Genomic DNA, 14,409 nt, shown 5'->3' with positions numbered 1-14,409 from the left:
GCTCTCCAGCGTAAAATACCGCAAATAACAACAGATGTAGATGGATGGATATTAAGGTCTTCTATGTATTTTCTAACATCATTCGTTCTTGTGAGGAAATCTTCGGAGGGTCCCTTGTAGGCACGTGCGGGACATGTCGATACAACATGAGCAACTGTCTGTCGTTCGGCCCCACAGTCACAGGATGGTGATGAAGATTTGCCGCATTTGGAAAGAGTATCTGCACAACGTCCATGAACCGTTCGGATGCGGCTTAAGACAGTCCAGACTGGTCGAATCCAGGGGGTTTCTTCTGGATGTAGGGCAGCTTCACGCATTGTGGGGCAACAGTTTTGTTGCCAGCAGCGTTTCCATGTATATAAAAATAGTAAAAGAACAGCTCACAAAATTATAGATCAATATCATTAACATCGATTTCCTGTAGAATTCTTGATCGTATTCTCAGTTCGAAAAGAATAAATTTCCTTGAGACGAAGCAGCACGGTTTTAGAAAGCATCGCTCGTGCGAAACTGGTATGCCCTTTTCTAACGTGATATCCTGCGAACAGTGGATGAAAGGCATCAAGTAGATTCCATAGTCCTGGATTTACTAAAAGAGTTCGGGATGTTGCCCCACTACAGACTGTTAACGAGAAGCTCGAAGACTTCTTAAGTGACAGAGCCCAGTACATTGTCCTCGACGGCGAGTGTTCATCAAACACAACGGTATCGTCATGGGTGTGTGATAAGACCGCTATTATTCTCTATATATATAAATAATCTGGTGGGAAGGGTGAGAAGCAATCTGTGACTGTTTGTGATGCTGTGATGGTTCACATGGCTCTGAGCACTATGGGACTTAACATGTGAGGTCATCAGTCCCCTAGAACTTAGAACTACTTAAACCTATCTATCCTAAGGACATCACGCACATCCATGCCCGAGGCAGGATTCGAACTTGCGACCGTAGGAGTCGTGAGGTTCCGGACTGATGCGCCTAGAACCGCTCGGCCACAACCGCCGGCTGATGCTGTGATGTACGGAAAGGTGCCGAAGTTCAGTACCTGCAGGAGGATACAAACTGACTTAGACAAAATTTCAAATTGGTGTACTGAATTAAGAAAAATGTAAATTAAAGCAGTCGAGTAGGGAAAACAAATCTGTGAAGTTCGAACACACTATTAGTAGTTTGTTACTTAAATATCTAGGCGTAACGTTGCAATGCGATGCGAAACAGAACGAGTATATAAGGATTTTAATAGAGAAGGCAAGTGGTCGACTTTGGTTATTGGAAGTATTTTAGAAAAGTATGGTTCATTTGTATATAGCGCGAGCCACTCTTGATTACTGCTGGAGTGTTTGGGAACCGCACCTGGTCGGATTAACGGAAGACATCGAAGCAACTCAGTGACAGGCTACTACGAGTATATTTGTTACCGGTATTTTCGAACAACACACAAGTATTACTGAGGTGCTTCGTGAACTCACACTGGAATCTCTGGAGGGAAGGCGACATTCTATTCGGGGAACACTACTGATCAAATTTGGAGAACCGGCATTTGAAGCTGAGTGCAAAACGGTTCTGTTGCCGCCAACGTACATTTCGCGTAAGGACCACTAAGACAAGAGACAATAGGGCTCGTTCGGATGCATAGAGACTATAATTTTCGCCCACTGCTCTGTTTGCGAGAGGAACAGGAAAGGAAATGACCAGTAGTGGTTCAGGACGCGGTTCACCACGCACCACACGCTAGTCTGTGGCGTATGTATGTAGATGTAGATGTTTTTGTCTGGAGGAAAGCTTTGTATGGAAATGAAACGTAGTGATAAGTAGTTTAGACGAAAATGGAAGCTGTTGAAAGTCGCTTTACAGAAGAATGCTTAGAATTAGATGGTTAGATGGGATAACTAATGAAAAGGTCTTGAATCGAATTGACGGGAAAAAAAAGAAATGGATGACACAATTTGCCCGAAAGAAGAGTTTTGTTGATAGGGCACATCCTGAGGCACCAAGGAATAGTGAATTCGGAAATGAGCGATGTTTGCAGGGGGGGGGGGGGGGGGGGAGATCGAGAACAGATTGTAGAGGGAGCCAAGCCACGACTACAGTAGGGAAGTTCAGATGGACGTCGATTGCAGTGGTTACCAGGATATGGAGATTGTAGGGGAAAGACTGACGTGGAGGACTGCATCAAATTAGTCTTTGTATTGTATACCACCACCACTTCATCTACAAATAGGCGTCGTTCGGAGGCATACAGACAATAATTTTTCACCACTGCTCTGTTTGTGAGTGGAACAGGAAAGGAAATGACCAGTAATGCTAAAGGGTACGGCTCACCACGCATCACATGATAGCTTGCGGAGTATGTACTAAAATATTTAGCCTAAGTGAGAAATTACCCAGATACAGAGAAATAGTAAATTAATTGGAGTTTTTAACACATGATAGGTACACTGGCTACACTGGCTACACTGCCGAAATAATAATTGGGTATCGTGAATTGTGATGTGTGGTAATCCAAACATGGATGGAATGTATGGCGAAGGGTCTAGAGTACTGGCAGAGAGCTGTGGCTCGGTCGGCTGCGGGCGTGTGCGCCGCATGCTCGCTGAGCTCGAGTAGGCGATGCGACCGCGACAGCAGATCGCGCCGGTCAGGATACAGGGCTGGCTATTACACCGGCCGTTGCAGCCAAAAACCTGCAGCGGCCGAGGCCGCGCGCCCAAATAACCGGTTCCCGCTGCTACAAGGTCAGTTGTACGGGGCACGTAACAGGCTCGTTTTGCAGTCCACCGCTTGGCGCAGCCTGGCCACATGTGCAGAGTTCGTCCCTTCACTGTCTTCTCTGTCAGAATAGGCCCCTTCTCTCTGTTAACTAATCACCAAGCATATTCCGTCTCCGTATACCTTTTAATGGGTCAGAAGATACTGGCGATGTAGACACTGGAAATACTGGCGGCGTACATTAAAACAGAACTCTCGTGTACGCGGCTTATTCAGCCACTTTACGTAACAGACCGGTTCTCGTTACTGAAAAAATAGCATTTATTGTAAAATGATTTTATAGCCCAAAATTGTCAAGAAGATGTAAGGCAATTTTGGTGTCACCGCCAGACATCGCACTTGCTAGGTGGTAGCCTTTAAAACGGCCGCGGTCCGCTAGTATACGTCGGACCCGCGTGTCGCCACTATCAGTGATTGCAGACCGAGTGCCGCCACACGGCAGGTCTAGTCTAGAGAGACTCCCTAGCACTCGCCCCAGTTGTACAACCGACTTTGCTAGTGATGGTTCACTGGCTACATACGCTCTCATTTGCTGAGACGACAGTTTAACATAACCTTCAGCTACGTCATTTGCTACGACCTAGCAAGGCGCCATATTCAGTTACTATGTCTTCTGAACAGATAGTATTGTGACTCATGTACCGTCAAGAGCGACGTTCATCATTAATGGATTAAAGTTAAGTATCAAACTAGTTATGTCCGCTTTCTGAATTCTAATTCCTTGTCATGTTCCAGACCTCACGTCAGTATAGTTTTTCCCTCCTCACGCCAACCTGCGTGAGCTAAAACCCGTGCATTTCGGCCTCCTCTAGTAACACGGTCTTGGCTCTTCTGCCATTTTGTGACTTACTGCAAGTTCACCGATTTTCTGCTGATTTTGCAAATAAAATCTACATCTACATCTAGATGTACACTCCGCAAACCACCTTGCAGTGTGTCAGAGTCACCAGTGTGCACCAGTGTCATTCCCCATTTCCTGTTTCAGTTGCGATTAGTTCGTGATAAGAACGATTGCCGATAAGCCTCAGAGGACTTATCCCTGTAATTTTATCTTTACGGTCTTTTCGCGAGATACGCGTAGGAGAGAGCAAGATATTTGTTGACTCTTCTAGAAACGTACCCTCTCGGAACTTCAGCAATAAACCGTACCTAGATGCAGTACGCCTCTCTCTTGCAACGTCTGCCACTGGAGTTCGTTGATCATCCCAGTCACGCTTTCGTGGTTACTAAATGATCCCGTAACGAAACGCGCTGCTATTCTCAGGATCTTCTCCATTTTCTGTTTCAATCCTGTCTGCTACGGATCCACACTGGCGAGCAATGTTCAAGTAATGGTCGAAGGAATGTTTTGTAAGTCACTTCTTTTGCTGATGGACTACATTTCGTGAAGATTCATCCAGTTAATCTCAGTCTGGCATCCGCCTTACCCGCAATTAATTTTATGTCATCATTCCACTTCAGATCGCTCTATGTGCATGTTCCTAGACATTTTATGGAAGTAGCAGCTTCCAGTGATTGTTCTGCAGTCGTGTAATCACACAATAACGATATTTCTGTCCACGTACGAGGGTCATTCAATAATTAACGAGACGAGTTGGTCTGGGGAAAAAACTGTTAGTAGGGCAAGTTTGGTACTTTTACGGCTTTAAGTCGGCACCACTGGGGTGAGCCTTGATCAGCTGATGTATCAACATTGTTTTGTTTATAACCTCAAAAATACATTTCAAGATGGCGAGTCGGCTTGAACCGTCCACATTAGTTGAACATCTTTCTGTTATTCGTTATTTACATGCTGAAGGCGAGAAACCAGTGAATATATACTGTAGAGTGTCTAAAGTTTATGGTGAAGGTTGTATGAATCGTGCAAATTTTTACAAGTGGGTAGAGCAGTTCAAAAATGGTCGCGACTCAGTGACTGACGAACACCGTTCCGGCCGACCAGTTGCAATTTCAACTCCCTCACTTGAAAGTCGAATTGATGACGTTATTCGTGCCGAATGACGTATGAATGTGGACATGATAGTTGATAAGGTTCAAGTTGGTACTGGTACAGTTCATATCGTTATCTGTAACAAGGTGAAGTACTGCAAAACAGCCAGCCGGAATGGCCGAGCGGTTCTAGGCGCTACAGTCTCGAACTGCGCGACCGCTACGGTCGCAGGTTCAAATCCTGCTTCGGACATGGATGTGTGTGTGGTGTTCTTAGGTTAGTTAGGTTTAAGTAGCCTTAAGTTCTAGGGGACTGATGACCTCAGACGGTCCCATAGTGCTCAGAGCCATTTTTGAACTGCAAAACATGTGCAAGATGGGTCCCAAAGGAATTGGCGCGGCTACACAAGGAAACAATGTTGAGAGTGTGCACAGAACTAAAGGAATGCTATGAAAGAGAAGGTGACCATTTCCTCAACAAAATTTTAACTTGTGATGAAACTTGGATTTACTGTTATGAGCCAGAATGAAAAAGACAAAGCATGGAGTGGAACCACACCAATTCACATGTCAAGACAAAATTCAAACCTAAGCATCAACAGGAACAAATCATGTCGACGGCGTTTTGGGATGCTGAAAGTTCAGTTTTTTACGATTATCTCGAAGAGCAGCGTACAATGAATAGCCAATACTACTCGGATTTGCTTTTAAACGAGGTGAAACCAGCCGTGAGAGAGAGGCGTCGTGGATCTCAGAGGAGAGGTGTGATTCTCCAGCAAGACAACATACATCCTCATATTGCTCAACTAACCCGTGAAACCATCGACAAATTGGGCTGGGAAGTATCGCCTCATCCCCCTTACAGTCCTGATTTAGCAACTAGTGATTTCCATTTATTTAGTGCACTGAAGGAGCACTGGGGAAGCGGTTCCAGGACAACGAGGACGTGAAGAAGTTTGTGGGAAATTGGTTCAAACATCAAGATAAAGAGTCCTTTGCAACCGGAATGAAAAAGCATGTAGCCCTTTGGAACGAGTGCATAATGTTCAAGGGGATTATGTGAGTTGTAAGCAATCCTGCAAGAAGCCGATCCCCAGTTTTGCAAAGGCATTCTATGGAGCGACGAAGAGACTTTTAACGTGAATGGCAGATGAACAGACACTGGTGTGGCTACTGAGATTCTACGAAAACTATTGTGGCGATGAAGAGAAGTTGTTCTGGCGTGAGTGTATGGGCAGGAATTTTCACCGGTAGGCTTATTAGGCCTCTTCGTTTTACGTTACTATTATTTATGTAAATTACCTAAATTTGCTTCAAGGAGTGTTTTTATGAATGGAAAATATTCGCCTTTTGGATATCTCCATCTCGTTAAGGAAAAGTTGATATGATAACAAGATGGAGCACCCCCATAGTAAGGAGTTCCTGTGAGAGACTTTCTAAACGGAAACTGTGATGAATGGATCGACAGGTCAGGTACTACTCAACAAGTTCTCCACTTACGCGTACCACCATTACCCCACCACGTAAACATAGGGGTTACACTCGTCTGGTGTGAGACGTTCCCTGGGGGGTGGGGGGAGGGGGGTTCCACCGGGGGCCGAACCGCACAGTAACCATGGATTCGGTGTGGGGCGGCGGAGGGGTGAAGTTGACTGCGGTAGTCATCGTGGGGTTGTGGACCACTGCGGCTGCGGCTGCGGCTGCGGCTGCGGCTGCGGCTGCGGCGGGAACGGAGCCTCTCCGTCGTTTTAACATACAACATACAACATATAACTACTGAACGAACTCGACGGTTCCAGATATCACAGTCATGAAATACACTTTACTAAAAAGTGAGATTTATTCTGTCAAGATTCGTGATGAATTTGAAGGAACAAATCCAATAAGAATAGAATATTTATAGCACAGCAAATGTTGTGACAAAATTTGTAAATCATTGTTGAAAAGATGGAATGTTTGGTTAAAACAGCACGGCATCCACTTTAGAGTCTCTTTTGTAGGCTCACTGAACTCTGCATGTGATTCTGCATTGACTGATGATAATTTTGTTAATTTTGTATTTTCACTTGTCTGGTAGAATTACACGATATGCATTTTTGACAACTGCTTATAGTGACGTATATATATAAGACACAGTTGAAGAGTAATGAAGAGAGTTCGTCACCCTGTCTCAGTCCTGACTGAATTTCAAAGTTTTCCGAAATTTCTACCCTGAATTTTAACTTAGATTTTATAAGATTTTGGGAGGGAGAGCTACCGGCCTTACTAAAATTTGCAAGGGTATAAACTACATTCTCTTTATAAATTTTTGGATTGCTGACAAATAGTTTCAGAACCAATGTCTGTTTCTTTCTTCCTGTTCCATAACAAGTTGTAACTCAATGTCTCCTGGACCGAGCACAAAAACATCTTGAATGCAAAACCGGCGAATATCAAGCAGATTTCAGACAAAACAAATTTTGTCCGAAATCTGCTTGATGTTCGTCTGTTTTGCATTCAAGATGATTTTGTGCTCGGTCCAGGAGACGTTGAGTTATAACTTTTTATGGAACAGGAGGAAAGGAATCTTTCATTAGTGACATGTGTTCTGTCTCTCTTCTCATATAGTGGATGTATCAATGCAGATTCGCAGTGATTCGGAATTTTATCTGTTTGATAACTGCTATGAATGATTAGCGTAATTTCTTTAAAGGTTTTAGGGCTATTTCATTTCAAGTATTCTGTAAGAATCATTCTTCACCAGATGCTTTTTTTTTTAAACATTTTTACGTGCGTGCCATGCAAGTGTTACCTCTGCAAGTGGAAAGGAATTGTTCATGTTTGAGAAGTTCCTCTTCATTGCCACGTGTAATTATTGAACGACTTATAAGGAAACTTGGTTAAAGGTCAGGCTTCGCGTTAGCTTCCTACGTAATTCAGGCAACCGGTAGGTCCTGTGGAACTGGAATTACGTATGTTATGTAATGAGTACTTCTCACACGTTTTTACTACGAAAGACACACCCAGATAGAAATTTCGGGAAGTATTAGGTATGTTAGATGTGGAAGGAAGCATTCTAGAATATTTGCGTCTTTTTTAAAGAAAAATTATTTGTAAAATATAGCTGAAAACGTGGAAAGCGTATTTATCTTCTCCTGCAAGTTCTTTCAGAACACAACATTGTGCAGGCATTCAAAAGTTTTCTTCACAACCTAAGAGTGGTTTAAAAGTAGAATGAACATATATGTATGACCCTCACTTTAATGTCCTCTGAAATAATGGTTCTTCTTCTTCTTCGTCACGCTTTGCAAAGTTTGATATTCTTAACGTTGATCACCAAGAGATATTAGTAATTGTAAAGAGCATTAGCTGCCTTTGAGGTGGCATTGCTTCAAGACTGCATGTTTCTAGTTGTGTTTTTCGTCAGTATCTTGGGTCTACACATTTCCTAAAGAAAAGCAGACTTCGAAATTACAAAAAGATAAGTATTTTGACGAACTACAATTAGTTTTCCTTACACATGTTTCATGCTGTTATTGCTTGTATTTCAATATGTTGCTACTGCTACTGCTTGTATTTGAATATGTTGCTACTGTTACTGCTTTGAATTCTGAGTTTTTCTTTATATTTTGCATCACTATTCTTCATGCACTTTTTACATTTCTGAGCAGTGTCTTAGCTTAACGTTCAAGTGCCATTTTCGCTCAGACGGCGCATGGAGTGTAAGAGAACGACGAGGGGACTTCGGCAAGTAAGGTCACATGTCGTCCTACGCTACTACTATTGCGTAACGAAAGTGGTTTGCTACAAACGCGGTTCTGCTGCGGCACGGTTAGCAGGTGCATTACAGTACGCCAGCGAATTGGCGCGACAGGTGGAAACGTACTCTACAGTTAAAATACGTCTACGTTGTACACATTTTCACCGTGAAATTCCGGTAACATATGAAACAAATGAAATATCGGGTCCAAACGTGACGAAATGGTGCTAACAATTTGACCAAGGCCGCTTATTCATGGGTTATGCAGATCGAATAGGAAAGTCATCGCCATGGACCACAGATGGCACAGTCCAATCAGTAAGGGATAGATTCGCAGCAGACGGAGATTTTCCAACGATGGAGACGTTCACAGAGTGGCTCCGTCACCATGGAGAGAATTTCTGTCCTCGAGCAACTGAGATCGTTGTTTACAGGGAGTTGATGCCATGTACCTGTGTCGTTTTGTAGTGCAGCATTCAGTAAAGTTACTTAACCTGGCATAGTAACATGTAACTTATTTTTTTGAGATCCCCTCGTAGGTGAAACATCGACCTGTCAGAGATGACTCTGATAGCTACGAAAGATTGCTCTTTTCCTCTTTTGAAAGATGTCATAGAAACTTAACTTAAATCGCAACTTGCTTTGCGGAATATTTTTGTATATAACTTGACTGTTTTTGTTTTGTGTATTCACAAATCGAGATGCCGAATTATATGTTGGGAATGGTTTCCCAGCATCTATAATTAAGAGTTTGTTTGCCTGTTTTGTTTTAGGGTGCAGAAACAACTAGAATCATAAGCGCCCATGTCAGGACTGTAGAACACGAAGACAAAGAGCGGAGTTAAAAGGGACTATACGTTAATCCCAATCGAAAGAATAGAAGACAGCTAAAAACAGGGAAGTGGAGAATGGTCTATAAGATACGCCACAGAGAAATGGTAGTCCTGAACTAAAGATTAAATCTCCTTCGCTATACTGGTACGACGGATAAAAAGTAAAACGCGGTCGACAGCCCGTGCGTTGTTCGCTAAAACGTCCGATAACTCAGACGGCAAACACAAAAGAGAAAATAAGTGGTTAAGAAAGGGCTTTCCGTCAGGAAGTGGCGGACCGTCAAAGGTTGAAGGTAATGAGCACAAGAGCACAAGAGTTGGGTCGAATCACCAATTGAAGGTGTACGAAATAGCAGCCACCCTATGTTTATCAGACGAAAGGGTTTGGTGCACTTTAATGAAGAAAAAATAACTACGAGAAAATTTTGGACAAAATAAGTCAGGCTTTTGCTTTTAACGTATTCCGAAAGCAAAAAGAAACACGAATTATGTACCGTTTTCACGCTGCTAGTTGCTGCGGATGTGACGTAGATCTACATGCGAGAAACGGAGGAGCAATCAGAGCAGAAGGTGGAAGTAGGTGGTCCAGCACAAGAAAGATGACTCCATCTGCTGGGACGTAAAAGGGACATTCCACAGACTCTACGCTGCGATATTTCAGTGCCTATACTATTCTGAATTGCGATGCGGAGTTCCTTTGGACATGCACGCACGTGTGTACAAGCTGTACTGTTACATCCATTACGTATATTCTACAGCTGATGGTCATTCACATTCGCAGTTGTGAATACATTTAACGTGTTTCATAACGGCTTTCCCGCTCATCGCGAACGGTCGCCTTACCGTTTTGCTATCTGTGAACGATTCACGGATAGACCCAAACTGTCATATGTCGTCAACCATAGGTCTACAACCTGTACTCGTACATCCATTATATATATTCCTGTACACGTGAGACATTTTACTTGAAAGGCGCTTGTTCGGTGTCGGCGGATAAATGCGATGGTGCAGTGTCTGTGTTATTCTGAACTGCGATGCGAAGTTCGTTTGGACATGCATGCACGTCCTAAGGAAGAGGCACTGCGGTGGCTACAGCCGTTATGAAATACGTTAAATGTATTCAAAATTTCGAATAAGAAAAACAGTTTGCTAGCTGTGGAATATACGTAACGGATGTACGAGTACAGATCGTAGACACATGGTAGACGATATATGGAACTTTTTGTCTGGTAGCGAGTCGTGCACGGGTAACCAAATAAATGGTCAGGCGACCGCTCCCGATGAGCGGGAAATCCGGTTTCGAGTCCCGGTCCGGCACAAATTTTCATTGTCGTCATTCCATTCTACAGCTGACGGTTGTCCATATTCTGCATCTACATCTACATCTACCTCCATACTCCGCAAGCCACCTGACGGTGTGTGGCGGAGGGTACCTTGAGTACCTCTATCGGTTCTTCCTTCTATTCCAGTCTCGTGGAAAGAAGGATTGTCGGTATGCCTCTGTGTGGGCTCTAATCTCTCTGATTTTATCCTCATGGTCTCTCCGCGAGATATACGTAGGAGGGAGCAATATGCTGCTTGACTCCTCGGTGAAGGTATGTTCTCGAAACTTCAACAAAAGCCTGTACCGAGCTACTGAGCGTCCCTCCTGCAGAGTCTTCCACTGGAGTTTATCTATCATCTCCGTAACGCTTTCGCGATTACTAAATGATCCTGTAATGAAGCGCGCTGCTCTCCGTTGGATCTTCTCTATCTCTTCTATCAACCTGGTACTTATATTGAACCACTTGTGTAAGCGGCAATTAATAATAGACTCAGCATTTCGGCTTTCTCACTTGTGTGACCGCTTCTGCCAGTATTACATTCCTAATCCATTACATACTGAAACATTTCTGTACGTCTTTATGCATTCACAGCGCCAGAGCTACATATGGTGGCCAAAATTAGAACTAATTTTTTTCCGGCGTAAATCGCAGTTGCGAATATATGTAATGTATTAATGATTATACACTGAGTGGCCAAAAGTCATGGGAAGGCACTGGATGTGACGTTAACAGCGAATCGCTCCTCTGTGAGCCCTCAAAAGTCGAGAAATGGAGGTGTTGCTATCGTTTTGGAGAGATACTGCTCCATGCATCTTGCACTAACAACCAGAGCTGTTCGGTAGTGACAGTATTTCATAAATATTCAACTGGCTTAAGGTGGGGTGGTTGGGGGAGAGGGGTTCGGGTAGGAATTTCACAAGAGCGTTCACGAAGCCACCTCTGTACAACCAAAGAGCGAAATATCTGGCATTGTCCTGTTGAAACTGGCGTTCTGTAAAGTGATATTTGCGCTCAGAAAAGGCAACGAAATGTCCGCTATCCCCCTGTCCGAGATTTACAACTTGCCCCGCGGGAAGGAGAGTGGTGTTTTACTGCCGTTGAAGAGAAATGGAAGTGCTCGAACAAGAAAGATAATATCAAAAATTTTACATTAGAAAGGTATTTTCTGTCTGAGGCGCTCACATTTTTTTAATCACCGAATCTTTAGGAGGTAGCAGGTGGTTATAACTGAAATACAGCTACTTTTTTTTCCAACGTTTATTGATACATACAGAACCCATTTTCTAACACTTTTGATTGGGTGTATTACACTAAACATTGCTACTGTTTTTAAAAAAGTGGATTATTAATTTTTAACACTGCAATGTAAATAAACTAAGTAGAAAGATTAAACAAAATGATCGGCCTCTTAGCCTCTCTGAAATCCTCCCAGAGAGTTGCCCGTCCCTAGCCACGGGGAGGCGGGCTGCTACTACCATGAAACCACTACATTTATACCTTATTTTTGATCCCTCCACCACCACCACCAACTACATCTACAACGTACTACAAGTCAGAGACTTAAACAAACAATGTATTTACATATTTACATTTCACACAGAAGATCTTGAGCTCTCAAACGCCTTATTATCACGTCTGGTGGGCATAGCCCCATAATTACCAATAGTGAATCAGTGGGACTGCTATTAAATGCCCCAACGCATCTCATCAAAACATTCCTTTGTATTAGCCTGACAGCAGCGGCAGGCCGCACCAGAGCTAACCTGTGGGCCCACACACTGGATGCGTGCCCTACTATTGGAGCCAATATACTGTTATGGTAAATATGGATTGGCTTTTAAATGTAGGTGGAATCTTCTTTGTCCAACTGTCATTCGCTCGATATGCGGAATGAAACTCCATGTCTCATCTAGATATACCCCCAAGTAGCGGGCATATCTCTGTCGCGATACTGGCTGGCCATTATTTCTGACTATGGGTCCGTGTTTAACTTGCCTTTCAAGAGCATATGCAGTGATTTCTGTGGCGCAATAGTCATTTCAGTCTTCTGACGCCAATCTGTTAACAGATCAAAAGCCAGCTGAGAGCGATCCTCAATCACATTACGAGATCATCCGCATATGCGACGACACCCAGAACTGTAATATCTCCCTGCAAGACATTCAGCAGTGTTTCCATGTTGATATCCCAAAAAATGGAACCACACACAGATCTCTGGGGACAACCCCGGGACATTCTTTTAGTTACAACGACACCAGGAGCCGTTATCTTAGCAGGTCTTCCATCACAGTAGGCCTCTAGACAACCATATAGCAGCTGCGGGGACCCTATCTCTGTAAGGCGAGAGAAGAGTATCGGCCAGCTACTCATAGCGGTCCAGTATGGGCTCTAATTACCATACGGAAGCAAAACTCGCTAGCTATTCTAACGCGTTAATGCTGAACCGACATACGCCGGATAGAAAATTAGTTCTAATTTTGGACACCAGATGTAGCTCTGGCGCTGTGAATGTATAAGGACGTACAGAAATATTTCAGTATGTAATGGATTAGGAATGTAGTATTGGCAGAAGTGGTTACACAAGTGAGAAAGCCGTAATATTGATTTTATTATTAATTGCTGCTTACACAAGTGGTTCAATATAAGCACCAGATACGTCGACGAGATGCTGCTCAGCACTTGATTTTCACTTTCTGGCCAAAACTGGAACTAGTTTTTTCCAGCATAAAACGATTTTGCATTGACGCATTAGCATATTTACCAAGTTTCGCTGTCATACGAAAATTACAGCTCTCACTGGACCTCAGGGGCGCCATAATGATAGTTTGTAGGGAGGGGGGGAGGTCTTATATGCAGAGGTCCAGAGTATTATTAATATTTTGGAAGACGAATGGCGGATTATACGTAGCTTTAAAAAGTCCAGTTCCAACCCTGTTAGAAACCTGCTTAAGACCGACTTTTAAATGATTTTCCTGAAAGAAAAAAACAACAGACTACCTTATATTTTTTCCTTTTCGTGAGAGCTAGCAGTGGGAGGGTGGCAGGGACGGCAGGGAGAAGGGGGAAGGGTGGGGGGAGCGGCGGCCTCCCATTGGCCTTGGATATGGGCGCCCTTGCTTGACCTCGGTGAGTAGCTGTACTTTAATTATAACCACCTAGTACAATGGAAAACTCCACAAACATATAACGGTAAAAACGAAATTTTGTAGACTGCAGCTCTTCTACTTGACAAAGCTTACTTTAAAGTAAACATAAAGTAGAGAGTGCTCCAAACTCATCATTACAACTTTCAAGATATAATTCCAGAGGTGTGGTTAGGTAGAATGGTGCGGTTTGTGGCATAATATTCAAACAAACCTAAAGGATTGGTAACTGTTCAACAGAATTACATGTGTGTGTTATCTGAAACACGCAGGATATCTAAGAGATATTCCAGTTCCTCACATGTCTGGACTATCAAGTCTTCATTAACACGTGCATGCTTGCAGTCTAGTGGGGTTATGTCTCGAGACACTGGGCCCCAGGGAATGAGTCGTCCTCTGCCAACCCAGTGACCAGGAAATATGTCGTTCAAAGCCTTTCTAAAGCCATCCTCACACGGGACGAAGCAGCTGCCACTGACGTGGACCTGTGCTGGAAATTATTCAGCTACACAGAACACAGCGTCGCTATCACATGGGGGGTGCTGGTTAACTTGATTTGCGACTGTAGCGCTGTCCGGAAACAGCTGTCGACTGTATCTGGCTGTAACACCACATAGATTGTTTAGGAAAATAGACGCTCGTAAAATTATTACTTTATATCTGTAAAACGCGC

This window comes from Schistocerca piceifrons, chromosome 8, assembly GCF_021461385.2.
Source record: "Schistocerca piceifrons isolate TAMUIC-IGC-003096 chromosome 8, iqSchPice1.1, whole genome shotgun sequence".
NCBI classification, from domain to species: domain Eukaryota; kingdom Metazoa; phylum Arthropoda; class Insecta; order Orthoptera; family Acrididae; genus Schistocerca; species Schistocerca piceifrons.
The sequence above is the reverse complement of the archived record's forward strand: the minus strand, read 5'-3'. Positions refer to the sequence as shown.